The 11345-nt window shown below is 41.1% G+C and overlaps 1 pseudogene; it reads left to right on the forward strand.

Annotated features, from left to right (window-relative positions):
* The first annotated feature begins 10087 nt into the window (after positions 1-10087).
* Positions 10088-10424, forward strand: LOC109445674 (small ubiquitin-related modifier 3 pseudogene; annotated as a pseudogene).
* The last annotated feature ends 921 nt before the right edge of the window (positions 10425-11345 follow it).

Genomic DNA, 11345 nt, shown 5'->3' on the forward strand with positions numbered 1-11345 from the left:
TATATTAATATCAGATACAGTAAACTATATCTTTAAAGAGGGACACTTAACAATGATAAAATGTTCATTACATTGGGAATATATGATAAGTGCAAAAAATGTATCTTCAAAATAATATAAAACAAACAAACAAAAATAAATGACAGAACTAAATGGGAAAATAGACAAAAATATTTTAGTGGGAGTTTTTTTTTTTTTTTAACATATTTTTTAACTGATAGAAGAGGCAAACAAAAATCAGTAAGAACATGGAAAACTTCAACAATATGGTTAAGAAATAACCTGGTACACGACATGGAACATTCAACAACTGCTGGGTATATATTATTTTCAGGCATATATATGGAAATATTGATTGTATACTGTGTCATAAAGCAAGTCTCAACAAATATTCGAGGATTGAAGTCATACAGCATATCTCTCTGATCACACAGGGTTGAAATTAGTAACAGAAGTAAACCAGAAAAACCTCCACATATACAGAAATTAAGAATTATGCCTCTAAATAATCCCTGTGTGAAAGGAGAAATCATAATGGAAGTTAGAAAATAGTTTGGATGGCATGAAATGAATGAAAACGTTATGTATTAAAATATGGGGAAATTTCTTGATTTTAAAATGTTGGACATTGCTGACTTTAGACTATGGAAGAGACAGATTTAACGCTTTAAAACCTTTCCATGCCCCTCCCCCAATATATCCCTTCTCCGCACTCCCCATCCCCCCAAATAGTTATAGCACATTTGTTTAAATTAATATTCACTGTTTATATTACTTTGGCTCTGTAAATATTTTTCACAAAATATATATGGGATAGATGTTGCCTTCCAGGCAGACCAGGCCTTCCCTCTTATCTATCCTATTTAGTTTCTATCCCTTTACTTTCTTATCTCCTTACTCTAGCTGCCAAGGACATCAGCTAAAAGTTAAATAGCTAAACGTCTCCACAATTCAGACTGCCAGGGCAAAAGCTTTCCTGAGCTAATGGCAACTCAAGATAGAAAGAGATGTGTTTGCATATTGCAAGATGGTAAGAGCCAAACTAAGGAATGCACAAAGGAAATAGTGTTAAAAAATAAAAATAAAAAGAAGTAGATGCTCTGAAAGTGGATGCGAATAGCTGTTTCTTTTTGGCTGTTAAGAGTGCAGAGAGAGAATAGACTGAGTTAAGCATTCTTTTGAGAGAGAGAGAGAGAGAGAGAGAGAGAGAAGAGAGGGAGAAAAGAGGCAGTTCCCAGGATACAAATCCATAGCTTCAGGAATGTTCCCCAGGATACAAGCTTGTGCTTTTGAGTAGGTGGTGCTTTCTGCTGTGACCCCTAGGAAATGCCCTTTTTATGCACTATATGCTGGGGGTGGTGTATAAAAAAAAGGAAGGGAAAGAACCCCCTCTCACAGCCAGAGCAGGTGGGGAGGCAGAAAGCAGCTGTCTTCAGTAAGGGCACTGAAGCAGGATGAACACAATTTCAGTGTCCTGAATTCCTGGTTAGAAGCCAAAATGCATTTCCCAACAGAAGCAGTAAGAATCTATAGAACTATTAGGAATGGTCACATGTGGGTTATACACTTGTATTATGGGGAGAACAACAGATCCATCTATAAAAAATAAGAGTTAGGGTTTTATTTTTCTCCTGTTGAAATATATAGGTTTCTATGGGAGAGCTGGAAACAACCACCATTCATTTTTTTCATCCATTCAATGTTTACAGGATACTTGTTGAGTACCCAGTACTAAGCTAAACCTGGAGAATTTTTTCAAAATGAAAAGTACAGTCTAGTAAGGGATATAGATGTAAAACAGCAATCACAACAGCATAATAAGGCAAAATTGGATGGATTTAGGTGCTGCAAGGGCCCCAGGAGAGGTTGTCCTCAGTGCAGGCTGGATGGACAGGACCTTCTAGAAACTGTCACCTAAGGTGACACCTCAAACACAAAGATCTGTGGCACTGTAACTGTGGGACAATGTTATAAATCCAAACATCAGTCTTGCCAATTTATAAAACCTAATCAGCACGTAAATTTAAGATTGCTTGTATGCTATTTCTTCCTAAACCAGAGATAGAAGTCAACGATACTCATTGTTGCTAGGACTTCTGATTTTTACCAATTGTCTTCAGCCTGAAACCCTCTCTGTCGTTTTCCTTTCCACATCACCACCTCAAAAGATCCCAACCCACTCTGCTTTGCTCTACTTCTTTCTGACCCATTATGCAGTGTTGCCTCAAAATATAACTTGGCAATCCAAGGAGAGCTCATGGTGAGGAAGGCTGAGGACCGCTTTTCAGAACTAGCTCTCAGAAAATAAGATCAAAAGGTAACTAGCCACATTCAGCTTTTGATCAAATTTTAATGATCACACTGATATAAACCACTTTCTGTTCCTGATCTACTTCCCATGATCTTTCCTGCAATTAATCACCAGCTGTTTGGATTCTAGGGCTCCAGGCCAAAGTAAAACTGCCGGCAAACTGCTCACAGCTTGTGCAGGGACATTACAGAGTACTTTATTAGCTCTGAGTCACCCTGGGCCATCTCCACAGCCTGAAGTAAGGCTGCCTGTTACTTTGTTTCCTCCAGTTTCCATGGCTACCACCCAAGGGGCTCTGAAAGCTTCTAATACAGGCTTCCTCTATCTTTCCATACTCCCAATGGAAATCCATGGTATGGGTCCGTCTGGCTCTTGGTTTTTGGATGGCAAAGCATTCTCTTGATCACATGACCCAATGTGGCACCAGTTCCCTTCAGTCATCAAGAAGGGGACACTGAGGGGACAAAAACACCGTGGCTGCCTCTAGAAGCAGCCTCTTGGAGGTGGGATTTGAACCTTGTCGGGAACAAGGCAATTAACTGAGTTCCCTGTAAATTCGCTGGACAAGTGAAGTGAGGCAGAAAACCGAGCTCATTTTCTAAGACAGTCAGGGTAGAAATAAATAAATCAGTTTTCTGGACCCTTTAGGAAAAGACCTTTAGCCCAAATGATCAAGAGACCTGCTTGCATTTCATAATGTCTATGCAGACACGGCACTAGGCCCACCATCCTCCACCCCCCCATTCCTCCACCACCACCCCAACCAGACATCTCTAACCTACACCCACTTTTACAAAAGTGCAGAAGTACTTCTTGATTCCTTCATTAAAAAAAAATATATTCTAGTTAGAGGAGAAAATCATTCCTACTTTTTCTAAGCAAGGCTTGCACTTGGTTACAGCTGGAAATTGTAACCAGTAGGAGGGGAGAAATCATGTCCTATTTACAGCTAATATGTGAACCTGTAACTTAATTACTCATGGAGACACTCCAAACAAGTCGTTAAGGAGCCAGGTAATGTTTTCGGATGAGCTAAGTGCAGGTGGGCTGTCCCTAACCGAGGCCTAATTCCTCCCGCGAGTCTGGACTGGCCAGAGGGTGGGGCAGGGGGCCGGGGAAAGGGCAGTGGGGAATTTCGTTTCCTTGGCAGCCCAGCTGCTGAGGTCCTGAACAAGCGCACTCAGGCCTGTGGGTGGTCTCTCGTACTCACACTTGACCAGCTACATAACACAGCCCACCCCTGCTTATGGCCTCTGCCAGAGTATTTATTAGGAACTCTGCCTTTTGGAAGACTAAATAGCTAGGACTTTAATAATTAAAGACTTCATTAATTTCCTACTGCAAATTTTCATGGCGAATGGGACTTAGGCCTGCGTTATTAATGGCATTGGAAGGAGTACCATCCATCACTCTTACACCCAGATGCCCACCACACATCACTTCCCCCGAGTCTGTCAGCAGACTAGGAGGTAGTTAGTGCCAGAGTTAAAAAGAAAAAGGCTCTTAGGGTCTCCACACTGGTCTACATGAATACATAGTGTGGCCAAAACGAGGCTGGGAAATGTCTGACACCCATTTATCATCATCTAATTGTCTTCTATTCTGAGCTCATCCCATAAATAATTGGAGCATTCCAGCAGATGAAACTGGACTTTCTTCCTGGCTTATCTTTCAAGATTGTCACTGGAGAGTATTTTAGAAGCTCTTTGGGGCAGAGGAATGGAGGCCCTTAGAAAAAAGGGGCTAAGAGATGTACTCCGAGCTGCCAAAGGAAGCTGGCAGAAGATGAACATGAGGTCAGTACATTTCTCCTAGAAAGAGTCATTTGGTGGCCTCGTTTGAGGAAAAGCTTTTTTTCCTAAGTCCCATTGCATGAAAGAATGAATACCGAAACAGCTAATATGTGACTACCACCCTGTGTCAGGGAATATTCTCAGTACTTTATACGACTATCCATTATCTCACCTACTCCTTGTGCCACAGCTCTCCACCAAAATCTGTTTGTCCCTTCTTCCCAGCCTCCCCTGAGCCAGGTGAGGTCAGGTGTCTGCAACCTTCCCAAAAGGAAGGTGCGTAACATCACACTACATTCTGAGCCATTAGGAAGGAGCCAGCCTCCTCCATGCTTGCTCTTTTCCCTGTTCCCATTGGTTGAGTTGTAACAGTCTTAAAATCCATGTGTTGCTACCAGACTTGGTGCCTAAGCCAGATACCAACCCAGAGCACCTGTCCTGGATGGTTTCATGACAGAAATAAACTGTTTGTTCCTTAGCTCACCATATTTTTAAGGATCTTTATTAGAATGCTTATCTTACCCTAGCATACTTTTCAACAACTCTCCAAGGCAAGTTTAATTTATTAACCCTATTTTACCAATGATAAAACTGCAACTCAGTGTGATTACATAATTTGTCTAAAATTATACTGTTAAAAATTAGCGACACTGGGATTCAAATCCAGGTTTCCTGACAATCTATGATGATAGAGGTCAGAAGAGTGGTTCCCTTGGGTAGAGTGGATTTACTGGGAGGGTGCACGAGGGAGTGTCCCCTTTTTTGGGAGAGAAGGGTGCTTGGATTGGTAATTATCTTTAACATTTAGAGAATATTTTATCATTATACAAAGTACTTTAATACAATTAGCTCATTTAAGCCTCACAAATACCCTGTTCATTGTAGAGATGAAGAGACTGAGATTTGGTAAGTTAGGTATCTTAAACACAGTTAATAAGCACAAACTCTAGGCTTTGAACACAGGTCTTCCCTCTAAATCCTGTGATCAATCCATTATACACGCGCTGAAGAAACTCATACTAGCTTAAGCAAAAAACCCCCCTCCCCACCATACACACTGCTATACTCATATGTCTAGTTACATAATGGGGCGGGGAGGCAGGCAGAATAGAACTGGCTAAAGTAGCATGGCTGTCATGAGATTTCTTGTTCTCTCACTCTGCCAGTAGTTTTCCTCTACATGGCTGGAGAAAAATGGGGCCAAAAACAGTTCCAATGTAGCAACCCCACAGGAAACACTGAGTTCTTGCCTGCTGCTTTAATATTTGTAAGTCCTATGGAAAGACCCTGATTGGTCCATTTCAGGTCTGTTGCCTTCTCCATGGAGCAATCACTGAAGCCAAGGGGATGAGGCAAGATACTGTGATTGGTGGTCGCAGTAGAACCACAGGGAATGGGAAGCAGGACAGGAACAATTATCCACAGGAAGTGGAGGAAGGTGGATGCTGGTATCAGAATTAGAAAGGGATGTCGGACTGACAAAAACAGATCCCTTATACACACCCTGCAATAGAGAAAGAATTTACCAAGAGCTGGCAGCAGCATTCCTTAGTTTTGAAAACGTGAGTAAGTGTGAGTGTGTGAGTGTGTGTGTGTCATATCATTTTCTCTTGGTCTTACTACAGACATCCTCTTGTACAGTGTGGTACAAAAAGTTAGACTCCGTGACTTGGCTGTTCATTCAAAACCCTCTCTAGAACTTTTTAGCAGCTCCATTTTATTTACAGGCCCCAGGGGAGTCTGACAGTCTATGTGTACAGTTTTGTCTTAGGGAGACCGAAGTCCTTGATTTAAGGGATGAGGGAATGAAATAATTGCACTGAGGCGTGGGTTTTTGTGCTCTGTGTGAGGAGTGGCGGGGGGGTGGCGGTGGTTACATGTACCTTCGTGTTCTGTATTCAGGGTTTGTTGCTGGTTACTCTCTGAAGATCAAAATTCATTTTTACCACAGTCCCTCAGTGTGAAGGGACTTTCACAGAAAGTCAGGTATGCCCTTCTGTCTGCTGACGAAGTGTGTAGGGGTTTTGGCTGCTCCCAACCAAGTCAGTGCACTTGGTTAACCCATGTTCCAAACTGCTGGCCACAGACATGAACTTCATAAGAAAGCAAGCAGCCAGAGAGACCCATCCTGGCAGGGACTGTCATCTCTCTATTCTGGCATGTGACCTTTCTAACAACTTGTGACAGATTTCTAACTCCAGACATTTCCATTCCATATTTTGCATTAAATAGTGGCTTTTACACTTTTAAGTTAAAAATAATTAAACCCATACTAACCAAAAGTTTTACACTGACCTTGTACACGTACACACACACACGCCAAAAATAATTCTTGAAAAACACCTAATATTTACCCTTACCCTGTGTGTGGCTCTCTGATATGTCCTATTCAATTTCATTTCATGTTTTAAAAACCCCGGGACATAACTGACTACATGGATTTCATGACAGATTGTTACCTGCAGTTGGAAGAGTACATAGTCCAACTATTCTATAAACTGTCCAGAATACATCTTCAGCTTAAATTGTGAGCACCTTCCCATTCCATCCTTCAAAAGCCTTTTGTTTCAGGACTCCAGCCCAGGAGTGTGTGAGCTGTGGTAGGTTGGGTAAGTAGGTCCTAGGCCTCAGAAACCATCTCCCACTCCCTCACGAGGGGTCTCAAGAGTTAGAAGCACACTTTCTCAGCTGCGTAAATCCCTTCCATGTCACACGAGCACAGGTGGTCACCCAGGTTCTGCTTCACACCTCCAGCAGTCAGAAAGAAGCTGACTGCTGCTTGAGCTGACTGAGTTATTAAAAAGTTATTTGAAAACCACAATGAGATATCATCTCACACCTGTCAGAATGTCTATTATCAAAAAGTCAAAAAACAACAAGGGCTGGTGAGGATGTGGAGAAAAGGGGAAACCCTTGTGCACTACTGGAGGGAATGTAAACTGGTGCAGCCACTATGGAAAACAGTGTGGAGGTTCCTCAGAAAATTAAAAATAGAACTACCAGACAATCCAGCAATTCTGATTCTGGGTATTTATCCAAAGAAAACAAAAACACTTATTCAAAAATATATACGCACCCTCATGTTCACTGCAGCACTATTTACAATAGCCAGGATATGGAAGCAACCTAAGGGTCATCGGTAGATGAACAGAGAAAGAAGATGTAAGATATATAACATTTTATATACAGCAGAGGTGCCAAAAAAATGTATACAAATGGACACTTTTGTCAGCGTTGCTCAAGCAGTAGTTCGCCGTAATCAGAAGTGTCTGGACGCTGATGGTAACCACTTTGAGCACCTCTTGTAATTGCAGAAGTAAAAACATGACTTGTATTCATCTTTTGTTGTCGGTATATATTTAGTATTACAATTTTAATACAGTTTTCCTTTCTTAAAATGTGTACACATTTTTTGGCACCCTCTGTGTGTGTATGTGTGTGTGTGTGTGTGTGTGTGTGTGTGTGTATTAGAATATTACTCAGCAATAAAAAAGAATGATATCTTGCCATTTCCGACAACATGGATGGACCTAGAGGGTATTATGCTAAGTGAAATAAACCACAGAAAGACAAAGCCCATAAAATTGCAGTTACATGTAGAATCTATGAAAGCAAAACAAACAAATAAAAGAGAAACACACTCATAGATACAGAGAACGGTAAACTGATGGTTGCCAGAGGAGAGAAGATTAGGGGGATGGTGAAATAGATGAAGGGGATTAAGAGTTACAAATTTCCAGTTATAAAATAAATAAGTCATGGGGATGTAATGTACAGTAAAGTGAATATAATCAGTAATACAGTATTGTAATAACTTTGTATGGTGACAGATGGCTATTAGACTTAATATGGTGATCATTGGTAAGGTATATAAATGTCAAATCACTATGTTGTACACCTGAAACTAGTATAATTTTATATATCAACTGTACTTCAATAAAAAAAAATTATGGCACATTTAGAAAAAATCAGCAACAGCTGTATAGGAAACAAAGTCATTAAAAAATTGTGGCAATGTCTTACCAAAAAAAAAAAAAAAAGTAAAAACTTACATAAGAAGGAAACATAATCAGGAAACATTACCTAGCTAAGTAAACAATATTTATATCATTATAATGTAAACATTGAATATTAATTTACCTCCAAAAATTATATAATTGTTGAGAGGATGGAGTGGAGATTAAAAGAAGAGGTAGAGGTAGATAAAAGATAAATCCTTGTCTATGAAAACAACACATCAATAGATGTTTAAAATAAGAAAACAATAAATAGCAGTCAAGCATATCATTTTGAAATATAGAAAATGGAATAGAATGAAGACAAATAAAAGAAATGGACACAGTTGCCTCTGAGGAGCAGTACCTGGAAATGGGGAGGGAGGAGTGGACAGGGAACTGCTAAATTCTGTTATGCCTTATGCCTGATTTGTAAAACTATTTGCATATATTACTCTGACAAAAATAAAATTTAATTCACCCACTATTGTCCTGAATCCCCCCTCACCAATTCCTTCCATCTATAAGAGACACAGGACTCAGGTTCCTTGTCATCCTGTTGCTATTTCTCGACACACCCTTATTTGCCAACATCTTCCAAAAGGGTGGCTCCCAGAACAATATGTAGTTATTTATTTTAATGATATTTTTAAGAAATCAGCTCATATATTATAACAAACAGAGCTCTTGATCCTAAGATCATAGACCATTGTCCTAGCTGCCTGACATTGGCCAAGCCTCTCTCCATTTTGTTTGATTTCTTCATTGTTAAAAAGAGAGGGTTGTATTGTTTAAAGGGTACAGAGTTTCAGTCTGAGATGATGAACAAGTTCTGGAAATGAGAAGTGGTGGTTGCACAATATTGTGAGTGTACTTAATGTGGGGAGAGGGAGGGAGAAAGAGAAAGAGAAAGAGAAAGAGAGAGAGAGAGAGAGAGAGAGAGAGAGAGAGAGAGAGAGAGAGATTAAGACGTGCTGATCCCTAATCCTTCCAAGGTTTGCAAAGCCTTTACCATCCAGCCCCACTTTACTCTGGAGCTGAAGGCCCCAGGGGCCGGGCCCAGCTCTGGGCCTTCCATGGAAAGTGGTGGGAAGATGCTGAGTAGCTCGGTCAGTACAAGGGAGGTTGGCATTGAGTCCCTGGAACATAGCCCCTCCCCACCATTGTTCTGGAATCCTGTAGTCTAGTAAAGCCTCAACACTAACGTCCCCAGCGCAATTAGAACAGTGAGGCTCGCTAGAACCCCTGGCTCAGAGCCCCTGGAGGTACTTAAACCAAGCAAATGCCTCCTCTGACAGCCTGACCTTAGGGTTACCAGGGTCCACTGCAAGAAAACTCAGCAGCCCAGACTTGAAGATTTCCTTCCCTCCTCCTGCCTCTGGGGTTTAAAACCATTTTTCTCCTGCTGTCTATTCCAGGGCAGTGGTGGGCTCAGAGCGCTTTGGGGTGCATGCAGGTGGGGAAGCCATCCAGTTGGGATTCCATTCCTTTTCTCTATTTTTGGGAAGCAGCCCCTGCCTTCCTTCTAAAGGTGGAGGGAAGGGGAAATAAACAATAGAAAACCCAAACAAGCTGAATCTGAGGACTAAAAAGATGGCTTCGCAGGGGCCGTCACAGGGCCATCATACATGGCAAGCATCCACGCCTGCTGGTCTCCACCGTCACCTCTGCAGGCCACCTCCACCTGGGCTGCCTGGGACCCACACGTCTGCTGGCCAAGCTCCCCCGGGACACTGGGAAAGGCTTCGCACCTCAATCAACAGATATTTAGGGTCCTTGAAGTGAAAAAGGAGGGGTTAGAGTATTTGATTTTCAGTGATTTTTTTTCTTTTTCCAAACTATGGGAGAATGCCCAGACAGCTGAAAATTACCTTAACGACCTGATTTGGGGAATGTTCTCATATTTTACATATTCAACAAAGGACTGGAAGCAACACCCCTGGGGCAATAGGTGGCAAAATGGGATGAAGCTGAGACTGCAGGACTCTATGGCTCACAAAAAGGCCAGGGAAGGAGTTAAGAGAATGACAATATTAATTTGAAGGTGGTGGGGCAGGCTGTCCCTCTGGTGGGGTTTAAGATTAAGAGGCGTTTTGATATCGCATAGCAAACTAATGGAAGCCTGTTATAAATAACAGGGTTTGTCAGTGAGGCAGATCAGATTCTGATTGGATGGGCAGCCAGTCAATGAAATAGGCACCTGCACAGGTGGAAATGAAAGATGAAGAAACAATTGATGTGTTCCAGTACTGTCTACTAAAAAAGGAATGCACACCTTTAGTCCAGAACTCTGTTCTTACAGACCAAAAGTACATTCTCAATTAGAAAACCACGATTTCTATCCACCACATCCCGACTCTTCCAGTGTAGTTTCTCTATTCTTTCACTTTCCCCATTTCCCATCCCTTTATTGTACATAAAGTAACTGGTGTATGTGCACAAACATGGTGCATTTTTAAAAACTAAATAGCCAATGGTATGTTTTGATTGACATCAAGTGGCGGTGGGATGGGGAAAGATTACTGGCTTTGTGAAAATACTTTTTCTCCATTAGTGGCATGCTCATTCTACTCTTAACATTATATTCCAGAAGTTATTTTGTTCTAACTGTTTAACAAAAGAAAAATAACATAAAAAAATCCTTGCATACCTTGTTCGATTGTAGGATTCTAGTGTTTTTCACTTATTATGTAAACCCAAGGACAATTTTATAATCTTTTTGTATATAGCTGTTACATGTAGGAAAATCTGTCTTTAAGTAGGGATAAATTAAAAGGAATGAATGTTAGATGGTTTTCCATTCAAGTCAAGCATCTTGTTGTTTAAATAAACTTGTTTAAAATCAAAACAAAACAAAACAAAACAAGAAAAAGACAAAAAAAAAAAAAAAAAAAAAAGAATAAAACTCCCAGATGGTGGTCTGGGTGTCTATTAACAATTAAAGAAGTAGAGAACCAAACCCATCCGATATCAATTAGAGGATGAGGGCAGGGCCAGAATGCAGGCATCTGTCTCACTTTCCCCCAAACATCAAATGCTTTTCACCAACACAAGGCACCATGCCAGGCATCCACATCTGGCACCCACATGTGGTACATTAGTCATGGCCTTCGGTTCTGGAGTCAGTCAGACCTGGGTTCAAATCCTGAATCTAACACTTACCAGCTGTGTGGCTCTGGGCAGATGTTTTATGCTCTCTGTGCCTCAGTTGTCCTGTCTACAGAGTGAGGATGCTAGTACTTACTT

Source organism: Rhinolophus sinicus, chromosome 3 (assembly GCF_057876585.1).
Source record: "Rhinolophus sinicus isolate RSI-liver-muscle chromosome 3, RSI-T2T, whole genome shotgun sequence".
NCBI classification, from domain to species: Eukaryota; Metazoa; Chordata; class Mammalia; order Chiroptera; family Rhinolophidae; genus Rhinolophus; species Rhinolophus sinicus.